Raw genomic sequence first — 19044 nt, 5'->3', positions numbered from 1 at the left:
GTGCTGTCTCGTTCATGTGTTACTATCTCACCCTAGTGGTGCTGTCTCCTTCATGTGTTACTATTTCACCCTGGTGGTACTATCCCATTCATGTGTTACTATCTCACGTTTAGTGGTGCTGTCTCATTCATTTGTTACTATCTCACCCTGGTGGTGCTGTCTCATTCAAGTGTTACTATCTCACCCTAGTGGTACTGTCTCATTCATGTGTTACTATCTCACCCTGGTGGTACTGTCTCGTTCATGTGTTACTATCTCACCCTGGTGGTGCTGTCTCATTCATGTGTTACTATCTCACCCTTGTGGTGCTGTCTCATTCATGTGTTACTATCTTACCCTGGTGGTACTGTCTCATTCATGTGTTACTATCTCACCCTTGTGGTGCTGTCTCGTTCACGTGTTACTATCTCACCCTGGTGGTGCTGTCTCATTCATGTGTTACTATCTCACCCTGGTGGTACTGTCTCGTTCATGTGTTACTATCTCACCCTGGTGGTGCTGTCTCATTCATGTGTTACTATGTCACCCTGGTGGTACTGTCTCGTTCATGTGTTACTATCTCACCCTTGTGGTGCTGTCCCATTCACGTGTAACAGTCTCACCCTGGTGGTGCTGTCTCATTCATGTGTTACTATCTCACCCTTGTGGTGCTGTCTCATTCATGTGTTACTATCTTACCCTGGCGGTACTGTCTCATTCATGTGCTACTATCTCATCCTGGTGGTGCTGTCTCGTTCATGTGTTACTATCTCACCCTGGTGGTGCTGTCCCATTCATGTGTTACTATCTCACGTTTAGTGGTGCTGTATCATTCATGTGCTACTATCTCACCCTGGTGGAACTGTCTCGTTCATGTGTTTCTTTCTCACCCTGGTGGTGCTGTCTCATTCATGTGTTACTATCTCACGTTTAGTGGTGCTGTCTCGTTCATGTGTTACTATCTCACGTTTAGTGGTACTGTCTCGTTCACGTGTTACTATCTCACCCTTGTGGTGCTGTCTCATTCATGTGTTACTATCTCACCCTGGTGGTACTGTCTCGTTCATGTGTTACTATCTCACCCTGGTGGTGTTGTCTCATTCATGTGTTACTATCTCCCCCTGGTGTTGCTGTCTCATTCATGTGTTACTATCTCACCCTGGTGGTACTGTCTCGTTCATGTGTTACTATCTCACCCTGGTGGTGCTGTCTCATTCATGTGTCACTATCTCACGTTTAGTGGTACTGTCTCGTTCATGTGTTACTATCTCACGTTTAGTGGTACTGTCTCATTCATGTGTCACTATCTCACGTTTAGTGGTACTGTCTCATTCATGTGTTACTATTTCACCCTGGTGGTACTGTCTCATTCATGTGTAACTATCTCACCCTGGTGGTACTGTCTCATTCATGTGTTACTATCTCACGTTTAGTGGTACTGTCTCGTTCATGTGTTACTATCTCACGTTTAGTGGTACTGTCTCATTCATGTGTTACTATCTCACGTTTAGTGGTACTGTCTCCTTCATGTGTTACTATCTCACCCTTGTGGTCCTGTCTCATTCATGTGTTACTATCTCACCCTAGTGGTGCTGTCTCATTCATGTGTTACTATCTCACGTTAAGTGGTACTGTCTCGTTCACGTGTTACTATCTCACGTTAAGTGGTACTGTCTCGTGCACGTGTTACTATCTCACCCTGGTGGTGCTGTCTCATTCATGTGTTACTATCTCACCCTGGTGGTACTGTCTCATTCATGTGCTACTATCTCATCCTGGTGGTGCTGTCTCGTTCATGTGTTACTATCTCACCCTGGTGGTGCTGTCCCATTCATGTGTTACTATCTCACGTTTAGTGGTGCTGTCTCATTCATGTGCTACTATCTCACCCTGGTGGAACTGTCTCGTTCATGTGTTTCTTTCTCACCCTGGTGGTGCTGTCTCATTCATGTGTTACTATCTCACGTTTAGTGGTGCTGTCTCGTTCATGTGTTACTATCTCACATTTAGTGGTACTGTCTCGTTCACGTGTTACTATCTCACCCTTGTGGTGCTGTCTCATTCATGTGTTACTATCTCACCCTGGTGGTACTGTCTCGTTCATGTGTTACTATCTCACCCTGGTGATGTTGTCTCATTCATGTGTTACTATCTCCCCCTGGTGTTGCTGTCTCATTCATGTGTTACTATCTCACCCTGGTGGTACTGTCTCGTTCATGTGTTACTATCTCACCCTGGTGGTGCTGTCTCATTCATGTGTCACTATCTCACGTTTAGTGGTACTGTCTCGTTCATGTGTTACTATCTCACGTTTAGTGGTACTGTCTCATTCATGTGTCACTATCTCACGTTTAGTGGTACTGTCTCATTCATGTGTTACTATCTCACCCTGGTGGTACTGTCTCATTCATGTGTAACTATCTCACCCTGGTGGTACTGTCTCATTCATGTGTTACTATCTCACGTTTAGTGGTACTGTCTCGTTCATGTGTTACTATCTCACGTTTAGTGGTACTGTCTCATTCATGTGTTACTATCTCACGTTTAGTGGTACTGTCTCCTTCATGTGTTACTATCTCACCCTGGTGGTACTGTCTCATTCATGTGTTACTATCTCACCCTGGTGGTACTGTCTCATTCATGTGTAACTATCTCACCCTGGTGGTACTGTCTCATTCATGTGTTACTATCTCACGTTAAGTGGTACTGTCTCGTTCATGTGTTACTATCTCACGTTTAGTGGTACTGTCTCATTCATGTGTTACTATCTCACGTTTAGTGGTACTGTCTCCTTCATGTGTTACTATCTCACCCTTGTGGTCCTGTCTCATTCATGTGTTACTATCTCACCCTAGTGGTGCTGTCTCATTCATGTGTTACTATCTCACGTTAAGTGGTACTGTCTCGTTCACGTGTTACTATCTCACGTTAAGTGGTACTGTCTCGTGCACGTGTTACTATCTCACCCTGGTGGTGCTGTCTCATTCATGTGTTACTATCTCACCCTGGTGGTACTGTCTCATTCATGTGTTACTATCTCACCCTGGTGGTGCTGTCTCATTCATGTGTCACTATCTCACGTTTAGTGGTACTGTCTCATTCATGTGTTACTATCTCACCCTGGTGGTACTGTCTCATTCATGTGTAACTATCTCACCCTGGTGGTACTGTCTCATTCATGTGTAACTATCTCACACTGGTGGTACTGTCTCATTCATGTGTTACTATCTCACGTTTAGTGGTACTGTCTCATTCATGTGTTACTATCTGACCCTAGTGGTACTGTCTCATTCATGTGTCACTATCTCACGTTTAGTGGTACTGTCTCCTTCATGTGTTACTATCTCACCCTGGTGGTACTGTCTCATTCATGTGTAACTATCTCACCCTGGTGGTACTGTCTCATTCATGTGTTACTATCTCACCCTGGTGGTACTGTCTCATTCATGTGTTACTATCTCACGTTTAGTGGTACTGTCTCATTCATGTGTTACTATCTCACGTTTAGTGGTACTGTCTCATTCATGTGTTACTATCTGACCCTAGTGGTACTGTCTCATTCATGTGTCACTATCTCACGTTTAGTGGTACTGTCTCATTCATGTGTTACTATCTCACGTTTAGTGGTCCTGTCTCATTCATGTGTTACTATCTCACCCTGGTGGTACTGTCTCATTCATGTGTCACTATCTGACACTGGTGGTACTGTCTCATTCATGTGTTACTATCTCACCCTGGTGGTACTGTCTCATTCATATGTTACTATCTCACGTTTAGTGGTACTGTCTCATTCATGTGTTACTATCTCACGTTTAGTGGTACTGTCTCATTCATGTGTTACCATCTGACCCTGGTGGTACTGTCTCATTCATGTGTTACTATCTCACGTTTAGTGGTACTGTCTCGTTCATGTGTTACTATCTCACGTTTAGTGGTACTGTCTCATTCATGTGTTACTATCTCACCCTGGTGGTACTGTCTCATTCATGTGTTACTATCTCACCCTGGTGGTGCTGTCTCATTCATGTGTTACTATCTCACGTTTAGTTGTGCTGTCTCGTTCATGTGTTACTGTCTCACCCTGGTGGTGCTGTCTCATTCATGTGTTACTATCTCACGTTTAGTGGTGCTGTCTCATTCATGTGTTACTATCTTACCCTGGTGGTACTGTCTCGTTCATTTGTTACTTTCTCACCCTGGTGGTGCTGTCTCATTCGTGTGTTACTATCTTACGCTTAGTGGTGCTGTCTCATTCATGTGTTACTATCTCACGTTTAGTGGTGCTGTCTCATTCATGTGTTACTATCTCACGTTAAGTGGTACTGTCTCATTCGTGTGTTACTATCTCACGTTTAATGCGGCTGTCTCATTCATGTGTTACTATCTCACCCTGGTGGTGCTGTCTCATTCATGTGTTACTATCTGACGTTTAGTGGTACTGTCTCATTCACGTGTTACTATCTCACCCTGGTGGTGCTGTCTCAATCATGTGTTACTATATCACCCTGGTGGTACTGTCTCGTTCAGGTGTTACTGTCTCACCCTGGTGGTGCTGTCTCATTCATGTGTTACTATCTCACCCTGGTGGTGCTGTCTCATTCACATGTTACTATCTCACCCTGGTGATACTGTCTCGTTCACGTGTTACTATCTCACCCTGGTGGTACTGTCTCATTCATGTGTTACTATCTCACGTTTAGTGGTACTGTCTCATTCATGTGTTACTATCTCACGTTTAGTGGTACTGTCTCATTCGTGTGTGACTATCTCACCCTGGTGGTGCTGTCTCATTCACGTGTTACCATCTCACCCTGGTGGTACTGTCTCATTCGTGTGTTACTATCTCACCCTGGTGGTACTGTCTCATTCGTGTGTTACTATCTCACGTTTAGTGGTGCTGTCTCATTCGTGTGTGACTATCTCACCCTGGTGGTGCTGTCTCGTTCACGTGTTACTATCTCACCCTGGTGGTACTGTCTCATTCATGTGTGACTATCTCACGTTTAGTGGTGCTGTCTCATTCATGTCTTACTATCTCACGTTTACTGGTGCTGTCTCATTTGTGTGTTACTATCTCACCCTAGTGGTACTGTCTCATTCATGGGTTACTATCTCACGTTTAATGTTGCTGTCCCATTCATGTGTTACTATCTCACCCTGGTGGTACTGTCTCATTCATATGTTACTATCTCACGTTTAGTGGTGCTGTCTCGTTCATGTGTTACTATCTCACCGTGGTGGTACTGTCTCATTCATGTGTTACTATCTCACGTTTAGTGGTGCTGTCACGTTCATGTGTTACTATCTCACGTTTAGTGGTACTGTCTCGTTCACGTGTTACTATCTCACCCTTGTGGTGCTGTCTCATTCATGTGTTACTATCTCACCCTGGTGGTACTGTCTCGTTCATGTGTTACTATCTCACCCTGGTGGTGTTGTCTCATTCATGTGTTACTATCTCCCCCTGGTGTTGCTGTCTCATTCATGTGTTACTATCTCACCCTGGTGGTACTGTCTCGTTCATGTGTTACTATCTCACCCTGGTGGTGCTGTCTCATTCATGTGTCACTATCTCACGTTTAGTGGTACTGTCTCGTTCATGTGTTACTATCTCACGTTTAGTGGTACTGTCTCATTCATGTGTCACTATCTCACGTTTAGTGGTACTGTCTCATTCATGTGTTACTATCTCACCCTGGTGGTACTGTCTCATTCATGTGTAACTATCTCACCCTGGTGGTACTGTCTCATTCATGTGTTACTATCTCACGTTTAGTGGTACTGTCTCGTTCATGTGTTACTATCTCACGTTTAGTGGTACTGTCTCATTCATGTGTTACTATCTCACGTTTAGTGGTACTGTCTCCTTCATGTGTTACTATCTCACCCTTGTGGTCCTGTCTCATTCATGTGTTACTATCTCACCCTAGTGGTGCTGTCTCATTCATGTGTTACTATCTCACGTTAAGTGGTACTGTCTCGTTCACGTGTTACTATCTCACGTTAAGTGGTACTGTCTCGTGCACGTGTTACTATCTCACCCTGGTGGTGCTGTCTCATTCATGTGTTACTATCTCACCCTGGTGGTACTGTCTCATTCATGTGCTACTATCTCATCCTGGTGGTGCTGTCTCGTTCATGTGTTACTATCTCACCCTGGTGGTGCTGTCTCATTCATGTGTTACTATCTCACGTTTAGTGGTGCTGTCTCATTCATGTGCTACTATCTCACCCTGGTGGAACTGTCTCGTTCATGTGTTTCTTTCTCACCCTGGTGGTGCTGTCTCATTCATGTGTTACTATCTCACGTTTAGTGGTGCTGTCTCGTTCATGTGTTACTATCTCACGTTTAGTGGTACTGTCTCGTTCACGTGTTACTATCTCACCCTTGTGGTGCTGTCTCATTCATGTGTTACTATCTCACCCTGGTGGTACTGTCTCGTTCATGTGTTACTATCTCACCCTGGTGGTGTTGTCTCATTCATGTGTTACTATCTCCCCCTGGTGTTGCTGTCTCATTCATGTGTTACTATCTCACCCTGGTGGTACTGTCTCGTTCATGTGTTACTATCTCACCCTGGTGGTGCTGTCTCATTCATGTGTCACTATCTCACGTTTAGTGGTACTGTCTCGTTCATGTGTTACTATCTCACGTTTAGTGGTACTGTCTCATTCATGTGTCACTATCTCACGTTTAGTGGTACTGTCTCATTCATGTGTTACTATCTCACCCTGGTGGTACTGTCTCATTCATGTGTAACTATCTCACCCTGGTGGTACTGTCTCATTCATGTGTTACTATCTCACGTTTAGTGGTACTGTCTCGTTCATGTGTTACTATCTCACGTTTAGTGGTACTGTCTCATTCATGTGTTACTATCTCACGTTTAGTGGTACTGTCTCCTTCATGTGTTACTATCTCACCCTGGTGGTACTGTCTCATTCATGTGTTACTATCTCACCCTGGTGGTACTGTCTCATTCATGTGTAACTATCTCACCCTGGTGGTACTGTCTCATTCATGTGTTACTATCTCACGTTTAGTGGTACTGTCTCATTCATGTGTTACTATCTCACCCTGGTGGTACTGTCTCGTTCATGTGTTACTATCTCACCCTGGTGGTGTTGTCTCATTCATGTGTTACTATCTCCCCCTGGTGTTGCTGTCTCATTCATGTGTTACTATCTCACCCTGGTGGTACTGTCTCGTTCATGTGTTACTATCTCACCCTGGTGGTGCTGTCTCATTCATGTGTCACTATCTCACGTTTAGTGGTACTGTCTCGTTCATGTGTTACTATCTCACGTTTAGTGGTACTGTCTCATTCATGTGTCACTATCTCACGTTTAGTGGTACTGTCTCATTCATGTGTTACTATCTCACCCTGGTGGTGCTGTCTCATTCATGTGTCACTATCTCACGTTTAGTGGTACTGTCTCATTCATGTGTTACTATCTCACCCTGGTGGTACTGTCTCATTCATGTGTAACTATCTCACCCTGGTGGTACTGTCTCATTCATGTGTAACTATCTCACACTGGTGGTACTGTCTCATTCATGTGTTACTATCTCACGTTTAGTGGTACTGTCTCATTCATGTGTTACTATCTGACCCTAGTGGTACTGTCTCATTCATGTGTCACTATCTCACGTTTAGTGGTACTGTCTCATTCATGTGTTACTATCTCACCCTGGTGGTACTGTCTCATTCATGTGTAACTATCTCACCCTGGTGGTACTGTCTCATTCATGTGTTACTATCTCACGTTTAGTGGTACTGTCTCCTTCATGTGTTACTATCTCACGTTTAGTGGTACTGTCTCATTCATGTGTTACTATCTCACGTTTAGTGGTACTGTCTCATTCATGTGTTACTATCTCACCCTGGTGGTACTGTCTCATTCATGTGTAACTATCTCACCCTGGTGGTACTGTCTCATTCATGTGTTACTATCTCACCCTGGTGGTACTGTCTCATTCATGTGTTACTATCTCACGTTTAGTGGTACTGTCTCGTTCATGTGTTACTATCTCACGTTTAGTGGTACTGTCTCATTCATGTGTCACTATCTCACGTTTAGTGGTACTGTCTCATTCATGTGTTACTATCTCACCCTGGTGGTACTGTCTCATTCATGTGTAACTATCTCACCCTGGTGGTACTGTCTCATTCATGTGTTACTATCTCACGTTTAGTGGTACTGTCTCGTTCATGTGTTACTATCTCACGTTTAGTGGTACTGTCTCATTCATGTGTTACTATCTCACGTTTAGTGGTACTGTCTCCTTCATGTGTTACTATCTCACCCTTGTGGTCCTGTCTCATTCATGTGTTACTATCTCACCCTAGTGGTGCTGTCTCATTCATGTGTTACTATCTCACGTTAAGTGGTACTGTCTCGTTCACGTGTTACTATCTCACGTTAAGTGGTACTGTCTCGTGCACGTGTTACTATCTCACCCTGGTGGTGCTGTCTCATTCATGTGTTACTATCTCACCCTGGTGGTACTGTCTCATTCATGTGCTACTATCTCATCCTGGTGGTGCTGTCTCGTTCATGTGTTACTATCTCACCCTGGTGGTGCTGTCCCATTCATGTGTTACTATCTCACGTTTAGTGGTGCTGTCTCATTCATGTGCTACTATCTCACCCTGGTGGAACTGTCTCGTTCATGTGTTTCTTTCTCACCCTGGTGGTGCTGTCTCATTCATGTGTTACTATCTCACGTTTAGTGGTGCTGTCTCGTTCATGTGTTACTATCTCACGTTTAGTGGTACTGTCTCGTTCACGTGTTACTATCTCACCCTTGTGGTGCTGTCTCATTCATGTGTTACTATCTCACCCTGGTGGTACTGTCTCGTTCATGTGTTACTATCTCACCCTGGTGGTGTTGTCTCATTCATGTGTTACTATCTCCCCCTGGTGTTGCTGTCTCATTCATGTGTTACTATCTCACCCTGGTGGTACTGTCTCGTTCATGTGTTACTATCTCACCCTGGTGGTGCTGTCTCATTCATGTGTCACTATCTCACGTTTAGTGGTACTGTCTCGTTCATGTGTTACTATCTCACGTTTAGTGGTACTGTCTCATTCATGTGTCACTATCTCACGTTTAGTGGTACTGTCTCATTCATGTGTTACTATCTCACCCTGGTGGTACTGTCTCATTCATGTGTAACTATCTCACCCTGGTGGTACTGTCTCATTCATGTGTTACTATCTCACGTTTAGTGGTACTGTCTCGTTCATGTGTTACTATCTCACGTTTAGTGGTACTGTCTCATTCATGTGTTACTATCTCACGTTTAGTGGTACTGTCTCCTTCATGTGTTACTATCTCACCCTGGTGGTACTGTCTCATTCATGTGTTACTATCTCACCCTGGTGGTACTGTCTCATTCATGTGTAACTATCTCACCCTGGTGGTACTGTCTCATTCATGTGTTACTATCTCACGTTTAGTGGTACTGTCTCGTTCATGTGTTACTATCTCACGTTTAGTGGTACTGTCTCATTCATGTGTTACTATCTCACGTTTAGTGGTACTGTCTCCTTCATGTGTTACTATCTCACCCTTGTGGTCCTGTCTCATTCATGTGTTACTATCTCACCCTAGTGGTGCTGTCTCATTCATGTGTTACTATCTCACGTTAAGTGGTACTGTCTCGTTCACGTGTTACTATCTCACGTTAAGTGGTACTGTCTCGTGCACGTGTTACTATCTCACCCTGGTGGTGCTGTCTCATTCATGTGTTACTATCTCACCCTGGTGGTACTGTCTCATTCATGTGTTACTATCTCACCCTGGTGGTGCTGTCTCATTCATGTGTCACTATCTCACGTTTAGTGGTACTGTCTCATTCATGTGTTACTATCTCACCCTGGTGGTACTGTCTCATTCATGTGTAACTATCTCACCCTGGTGGTACTGTCTCATTCATGTGTAACTATCTCACACTGGTGGTACTGTCTCATTCATGTGTTACTATCTCACGTTTAGTGGTACTGTCTCATTCATGTGTTACTATCTGACCCTAGTGGTACTGTCTCATTCATGTGTCACTATCTCACGTTTAGTGGTACTGTCTCATTCATGTGTTACTATCTCACCCTGGTGGTACTGTCTCATTCATGTGTAACTATCTCACCCTGGTGGTACTGTCTCATTCATGTGTTACTATCTCACGTTTAGTGGTACTGTCTCCTTCATGTGTTACTATCTCACGTTTAGTGGTACTGTCTCATTCATGTGTTACTATCTCACGTTTAGTGGTACTGTCTCATTCATGTGTTACTATCTCACCCTGGTGGTACTGTCTCATTCATGTGTAACTATCTCACCCTGGTGGTACTGTCTCATTCATGTGTTACTATCTCACCCTGGTGGTACTGTCTCATTCATGTGTTACTATCTCACGTTTAGTGGTACTGTCTCATTCATGTGTTACTATCTCACGTTTAGTGGTACTGTCTCATTCATGTGTTACTATCTCACCCTGGTGGTACTGTCTCATTCATGTGTCACTATCTCACGTTTAGTGGTACTGTCTCATTCATGTGTTACTATCTCACGTTTAGTGGTCCTGTCTCATTCATGTGTTACTATCTCACCCTGGTGGTACTGTCTCATTCATGTGTCACTATCTGACACTGGTGGTACTGTCTCATTCATGTGTTACTATCTCACGTTTAGTGGTACTGTCTCATTCATATGTTACTATCTCACGTTTAGTGGTACTGTCTCATTCATGTGTTACTATCTCACGTTTAGTGGTACTGTCTCATTCATGTGTTACCATCTGACCCTGGTGGTACTGTCTCATTCATGTGTTACTATCTCACGTTTAGTGGTACTGTCTCGTTCATGTGTTACTATCTCACGTTTAGTGGTACTGTCTCATTCATGTGTTACTATCTCACCCTGGTGGTACTGTCTCATTCATGTGTTACTATCTCACCCTGGTGGTGCTGTCTCATTCATGTGTTACTATCTCACGTTTAGTTGTGCTGTCTCGTTCATGTGTTACTGTCTCACCCTGGTGGTGCTGTCTCATTCATGTGTTACTATCTCACGTTTAGTGGTGCTGTCTCATTCATGTGTTACTATCTTACCCTGGTGGTACTGTCTCGTTCATTTGTTACTTTCTCACCCTGGTGGTGCTGTCTCATTCGTGTGTTACTATCTTACGTTTAGTGGTGCTGTCTCATTCATGTGTTACTATCTCACGTTTAGTGGTGCTGTCTCATTCATGTGTTACTATCTCACGTTAAGTGGTACTGTCTCATTCGTGTGTTACTATCTCACGTTTAATGCGGCTGTCTCATTCATGTGTTACTATCTCACCCTGGTGGTGCTGTCTCATTCATGTGTTACTATCTGACGTTTAGTGGTACTGTCTCATTCACGTGTTACTATCTCACCCTGGTGGTGCTGTCTCAATCATGTGTTACTATATCACCCTGGTGGTACTGTCTCGTTCAGGTGTTACTGTCTCACCCTGGTGGTGCTGTCTCATTCATGTGTTACTATCTCACCCTGGTGGTGCTGTCTCATTCACATGTTACTATCTCACCCTGGTGATACTGTCTCGTTCACGTGTTACTATCTCACCCTGGTGGTACTGTCTCATTCATGTGTTACTATCTCACGTTTAGTGGTACTGTCTCATTCATGTGTTACTATCTCACGTTTAGTGGTACTGTCTCATTCGTGTGTGACTATCTCACCCTGGTGGTGCTGTCTCATTCACGTGTTACCATCTCACCCTGGTGGTACTGTCTCATTCGTGTGTTACTATCTCACCCTGGTGGTACTGTCTCATTCGTGTGTTACTATCTCACGTTTAGTGGTGCTGTCTCATTCGTGTGTGACTATCTCACCCTGGTGGTGCTGTCTCGTTCACGTGTTACTATCTCACCCTGGTGGTACTGTCTCATTCATGTGTGACTATCTCACGTTTAGTGGTGCTGTCTCATTCATGTCTTACTATCTCACGTTTACTGGTGCTGTCTCATTTGTGTGTTACTATCTCACCCTAGTGGTACTGTCTCATTCATGGGTTACTATCTCACGTTTAATGTTGCTGTCCCATTCATGTGTTACTATCTCACCCTGGTGGTACTGTCTCATTCATATGTTACTATCTCACGTTTAATGTTGCTGTCCCATTCATGTGTTACTATCTCACCCTAGTGGTACTGTCTCATTCATGGGTTACTATCTCACGTTTAGTGGTGCTGTCTCGTTCATGTGTTACTATCTCACGTTAAGTGGTACTGTCTCATTCATGTCTTACTATCTCACGTTTAGTGGTGCTGTCTCATTCATGTGTTACTATCTCACCCTGGTGGTACTGTCTCATACATGTGTTACTATCTCACGTTTAGTGGTACTGTCTCATTCATGTGTGACTATCTCAAGTTTAGTGGTGCTGTCTCATTCATGTGTTACTATCTCACGTTTAGTGGTGCTGTCTCATTCATGTGTGACTATCTCAAGTTTAGTGGTACTGTCTCATTCATGTGTGACTATCTCACGTTTAGTGGTGCTGTCTCATTCATGTGTTACTATCTCACGTTTAATGTTGCTGTCCCATTCATGTGTTACTATCTCACCCTAGTGGTACTGTCTCATTCATGGGTTACTATCTCACGTTTAATGTTGCTGTCCCATTCATGTGTTACTATCTCACCCTGGTGGTACTGTCTCATTCATATGTTACTATCTCACGTTAAGTGGTGCTGTCTCATTCATGTGTTACTATCGCACCCTGGTGGTACTGTCTCATACATGTGTTACTATCTCACGTTTAGTGGTACTGTCTCATTCATGTGTGACTATCTCAAGTTTAGTGGTGCTGTCTCATTCATGTGTTACTATCTCACACTGGTGGTACTGTCTCATACATGTGTTACTATCTCACGTTTAGTGGTACTGTCTCATTCATGTGTTACTATCTCAAGTTTAGTGGTGCTGTCTCGTTCATGTGTTACTATCTCAAGTTTAGTGGTACTGTCTCATTCATGTGTTACTATCTCAAGTTTAGTAGTGCTGTCTCATTCATGTGTTACTATCTCAAGTTTAGTGGTACTGTCTGATTCATGTGTTACTATCTCAAGTTTAGTGGTACTGTCTCATTCATGTGTTACTATCTCACCCTGGTGGTACTGTCTCATACATGTGTTACTATCTCACGTTTAGTGGTACTGTCTCATTCATGTGTTACTATCTCACACTGGTGGTACTGTCTCATACATGTGTTACTATCTCACGTTTAGTGGTACTGTCTCATTCATGTGTTACTATCTCAAGTTTAGTGGTGCTGTCTTGTTCATGTGTTACTATCTCAAGTTTAGTGGTACTGTCTCATTCATGTGTTACTATCTCAAGTTTAGTGGTACTGTCTCGTTCTTGTGTTACTATCTCAAGTTTAGTGGTACTGTCTCATTCATGTGTTACTATCTCAAGTTTAGTGGTACTGTCTCATTCATGTGTTACTATCTCAAGTTTAGTGGTACTGTCTCATTCATGTGTTACTATCTCACACTGGTGGTACTGTCTCATACATGTGTTACTATCTCACCCTTAGTGGTACTGTCTCATTCATGTGTTACTATCTCACACTGGTGATACTGTCTCATTCATGTGTTACTATCTCACACTGGTGATACTGTCTCATTCATGTGTTACTATCTCACGTTTAGTGGTACTGTCTCATTCATGTGTTACTATCTCAAGTTTAGTGGTGCTGTCTCGTTCATGTGTTACTATCTCACCCTGGTGGTACTGTCTCATTCATGTGTAACTATCTCACCCTGGTGGTACTGTCTCATTCATGTGTTACTATCTTACCCTGGTGGTACTGTCTGATTCATGTGTTACTATCTCACCCTGGTGGTGCTGTCTCATTCACGTCTTACTATCTCACCCTAGTGGTACTGTCTCATTCATGTGTTAATATCTGACCCTGGTGGTGCTGTCTCATTCATGTGTTACTATCTCACGTTTAGTGGTGCTGTCTCCTTCATGTGTTACTATCTGACCCTGGTGGTACTGTCTCATTCATGTGTTACTATCTCACGTTTAGTGGTGCTGTCTCATTCATGTGTCACTATCTCATCCTGGTGGTACTGTCTCATTCATGTGTTACTATCTCACCCTGGTGGAACTGTCTCATTCACGTGTTACTATCTGACCCTTGTGGTACTGTCTCATTCATGTGTCACTATCTGACCCTGGTGGTGCTGTCTCATTCATGTGTTACTATCTCACGTTTAATGGTGCTGTCTCGTTCATGTGTTACTATCTCACCCTGGTGGTACTGTCTCATTCATGTCTTACGATCTCACGTTTAGTGGTGCTGTGTCAATTCACGTTTAGCGGTACTTTCTCATTCCTGTGGTAAGCAATTACGGAACCTTACGACATAAATTTAGTTAACAGTTATAAAAGTCGAACACCCAATCCCCTCCCTCTCCAACCGAATGCCTCTTCCACTGCCCTCGTGTTTCTAAATCCTTGACTCGCTCTGGCAATTACCATTGTTTTATTTGTTTTATTTTATTTTTATTTCATACTTGAATATTCTTCAACTTTTTAAAACCACTACCCGCCACCAAGAATGGAAGTGTCTTAATGGCCAATGTGATTACAACTTTGAGAACATCTGGACCAGAACGATTTCTAATCTACTCCGCGAGGGTCACCTGTGTATATTACCTTTACCCTCAGTGAGATAAAACACGATGTTTGTCATTTACCCAGAGAAAGAGCTGTTTTGTCACTCGGCCTTCCATGTGTCAAGTGTTGTGTTTGATTCAACTGAAAAAAAACATAACAAAAAATTCAACTTCAGGACCAAACAATTCAATTGAAATGCTTTTCGGAAAACCACAAGTATTTTCGTAACAGAAAGTTAAAAGGCGCACCTGTACGGCTCTCAGAGGCTGTTTATACAGACCGTATATTGGCTTGAACGACTTAACTCTTGCCACTCTGTTTATAAACACCCAGACCTCACTAATACCTCGGTTTACATCATCACGGGGAGGCATTTCCACTTAGATCTCTCACTTTCGCGCGGATGGGGCGAAATCTCGTGACCTAACGCGTGGCGCGCACGAGCAGGGTAGCAGGTCGCGTGACTTGGGGACCTGCCTCAAGAGCTCTTGTTTTGGGAGTATTAGGGGTGTCGGCGGTACCAGAGGGGCATCTGAAGGGGGTAGGTTTCGACTCGAGGGGCACTTGAGAGTGCGAGACGGAGATACAGGGGTACTTGATATTAGGGGTGACGGGTCGGTGGGTTTGAGGAGGGTAGCGATTATCGGATGCGAGACAGAAGTCGACACTGCTAAACTCCAGGGTTATTTGTCTGGAATAATGGCTTCCAGTCCTATACGGATGGCACTTTGTCAGCGACAATGTTGACGTCCTTATGCGAGGTCTTTATGTCACAATAACTAATCATAAGAAAGAAATAGGGCTAATTCTTTTTCTTTTAAAATAAGGTTATCAATATCTTTTCATTTTCATATCTCCTATTTTCGTTTCGGATTTATTTAAGTTGCTTTGGTTTAATTTATTATTTTAAATTTCGTTTTGTTTAGTTTTCTTCAGTTGATATTTAACTCTCTTTTCTTTTCTTTTTTTTAATTTAATTTTATTATTTTTTTATTATTTTTTTTTTTATTTTTTTATTTTTTTATTTATTTATTATTATTTTTATTTTGGAGGGGGGTGGGGGTGGGTATTTTGTTCATTAATACTGGTCAGTGTGTTGTTTATATACATGTACATTACTTTGGTTGTTTGGTTGGTTGGTGATCGATTGGTTGCTTGCTTGCTTGCTTCCTCGAGAGTATGTAATAGTTCCTTGAGGGTGGGAGGTGTTAGGTTCATTTGCAAATATGTATTACTATGAATAATTTCAATAGTGACGATTCTACAAACGATTTCCAAACACTTTCTCATTTGTCAAAATAAACGTTTTATGTACGTGTAGCGCAAATAACATAATTATAGAAAGTTGTTTTGGTTTTTTTACATTTGACGCAATGTTCTAATATACATATCCAGCGAATCATAATGATCGTAACAATTTTTGTGCAGTTAGAGCCGGTACTACTTTCACTCGAACTACTTTTAGTTATGTGATGTCCCGACCAACCGTTAGTGGCCCAAAGGCCACCCCTAACAAACTGTCTCCCATTGATTACCACGCCCAATACACCCAGATGGGCGACCTGCCACTCCCGTTCCACCTTCTCTCCGATTGGTCGCTGTGGCTAGCTTGACCTTTACACCTGGGTCTTTGTTGGGGTCAGATTGAAGAGAGATAATTAGTCCCTCCCTGGGGGATTTAGCTTTGATGTGTGAAAGATGATCACGGTGTATTGTGGGAATTGATAGATTTATTAAGTGACTAGTTTTATTTCTAGATCTGGTGTTTATAAAACCTGCATGCGGTCCGTATTGGCGACGCGTGTTTCGCAGACAGCCGCGCATGTTATTGGTGTTCAGTGCAATATCCCTAAATTGTTCCGAAATTAAGAAGATTCCTGATGTACCAAGTCTTTTATTTCCTCAAAAGGTTTAAAATTGTATGTAAATTTATACTGCAGAATTTCAGCTCATACAAGAGTAGAGACTATTTCATCAAGAATACATAGAGATTATTGTACAAGCATGTGTGTCATATTGATTTTACAAAAAGGGTGTCAGAATTCTTGTGTTTCCCGAGCGAGAGAGAGGGTAATACATGAATTCTTACACGAGCTTCGTAAAATCTGTGTGACACACATGCGAGTGAAATATTTTTTTATTGCCCATTAGTTCTTAATCGTTTTTAGCTCCCCTGATCACGACCGCAGTCAAAGAAAACCGCAATTGTCGAATGACGTCAACAATCTTCAGCTATGACGTCGTATCTAGTGTGACGTCACTGTGACCGTATGTGACATAAGATTCGCATGATGTCAAAAAAATTTCTTCCGGACGACGGATACAATACACTGGTGCGCCTGAAGTGATATTTGCACTGTGCACACAAGATTTTTTATCAACTCTATTATTTCTCACCTTATGAGTAATACAAGTATTTTGAGTGATATAAACGTACATTATGAAGAATATATCATGTGAAGTATCGGTATACTGGCGAACGGTCGGAACTGACGCCCAGAACACGTCCAAAGCTAAATGTTACCGAGTACCTAAAGCCTTTGATAAAAGTGCTGTTTCATGATTCTGTACTTGTCAAATTCACGACTTCAGCGCACAGGCGGCCAGTACGTTTTGTTTTCGGTCAGACGACTTCATCTATGTGCCGCTATTATACTTAGAACACTTTAATCCCGTGCCGCTAAATATACCAGAGCACTTAAATCCTGTGCCATTAAATATATGACCAGAACACTTAAATCCCGTGCCGCTAAATATACGACAGAGCACTAAATCCCGTGTCGCTAAATATACCAGAGCACTTAAATCCTGTGCCACTAACTCTATGACCAGGGCATTTAAATTCTGTGCCATTAAATATATGACCAGAACACTTAAATCCCGTGCCGTTAAATATACGACAGAGCACTAAATCCCGTGTCGCTAAATATACCAGAGCACTTAAATCCTGTGCCACTAACTCTATGACCAGGGCATTTAAATTCTGTCGCTAAATATACCAGAGCACATAAATCCTGTGCTGGTAAATATACGACCAGAGCACTTAAATCCTGTGTCGTTAAATATACCAGAGTACTTAATCCTGGGTCGTTAAATATACCAAAGCACTTAAATCCTGTGCTGTTAAATATACGACAGAGCACTTAAATCCTGTATCGCAAAATGTACCACAGCACTTAAATCCTGTGTCGTTAAAAACGCGGTCACAACACTTAAACTATGTGTCGGTAAAAATACGACAGAACACTTTAATCCTGTATCGCTAAATGTACAACCAGAGCATTTAAATCCTGTGTCGCTAGATATACGACCAGAGCACTTAAATTATCTGCCGCTAAATATGCGGACAGAGAAGTTAAAGTTAAAACATAAGGACCTTTCCTGCGGCGCAATTCAGCCGTTCAGATGCGCTTCCCTTAATCATGCAGACCGCCTCCGTGGTCTAGTGGTAGAGCGTCCGCCCGGAGAGCGGAAGGTCCGGGGTTCGATCCCCGGCCGCGTCATACCAAAAGACGTTAAAAGATGGTACTTGTTGTTACCCTGTCTGGCGCTGGGCATTTAGAGGCTTAAACAAGGACTGGTCGGCTCGGAGTTAGTATACTGTGTCTGAGTGGGATATTCATGTTAAACTGCAGCATGGTATCTCAGTGAGCTAGCACTATAAATCGGCATCAGTCCGGACTAGTACAAGCAGCCACACACACACACACGTGCATGCACGTCGCAATATAAGTGCATAATCTTGGACGCGACGTTAAACCCCATTTCACCTCACCTCACCTCACCTCACCTCACCTTAATCATGCATAGATACATTTTACGTCAGTTCGAATCCAAGATTTGCCCTGATTATGACAACTAGTTTGATAGTACCATACTCGAAGGTTTTACTTAACTGGTAACGTTCGATGACGCACGTGTGGTCTTTGTCCTTTAATATTTGATCCGTGCGCACATAGCTCTCTGACATATGATCCGAGGAAGCTCGTTTGGTCTATGTTTTCTGATAAATGATCCGACGAAGCACGTGTGGTTTCAGCTGTCTGATATATGATCCGACGAAGCACGTGTGGTCTATGCTGTCTGATAAATGATCCGACGAAGCACGTGTGGTCTATGCTGTCTGATAAATGATCCGACGAAGCACGTGTGGTCTACGCTGTCTGATATATGATCCGACGAAGCACGTGTGGTCTATGCTCTCTGATATATGATCCGACGAAGCACGTGTGGTCTATGCTGTCTGATAAATGATCCGACGAAGCACGTGTGGTCTATGCTGTCTGATAAATAATCCGACGAAGCACGTGTGGTCTATGCTGTCTGATATATGATCCGACGAAGCACGTGTGGTCTATGCTCTCTGATATATGATCCGACGA

This window comes from Haliotis rufescens, unplaced genomic scaffold (genome assembly GCF_023055435.1).
Source record: "Haliotis rufescens isolate VD_foot unplaced genomic scaffold, xgHalRufe1.0.p SCAF_10, whole genome shotgun sequence".
Taxonomy (NCBI): domain Eukaryota; kingdom Metazoa; phylum Mollusca; class Gastropoda; order Lepetellida; family Haliotidae; genus Haliotis; species Haliotis rufescens.
Note: the sequence above shows the minus strand (reverse complement) of the source record.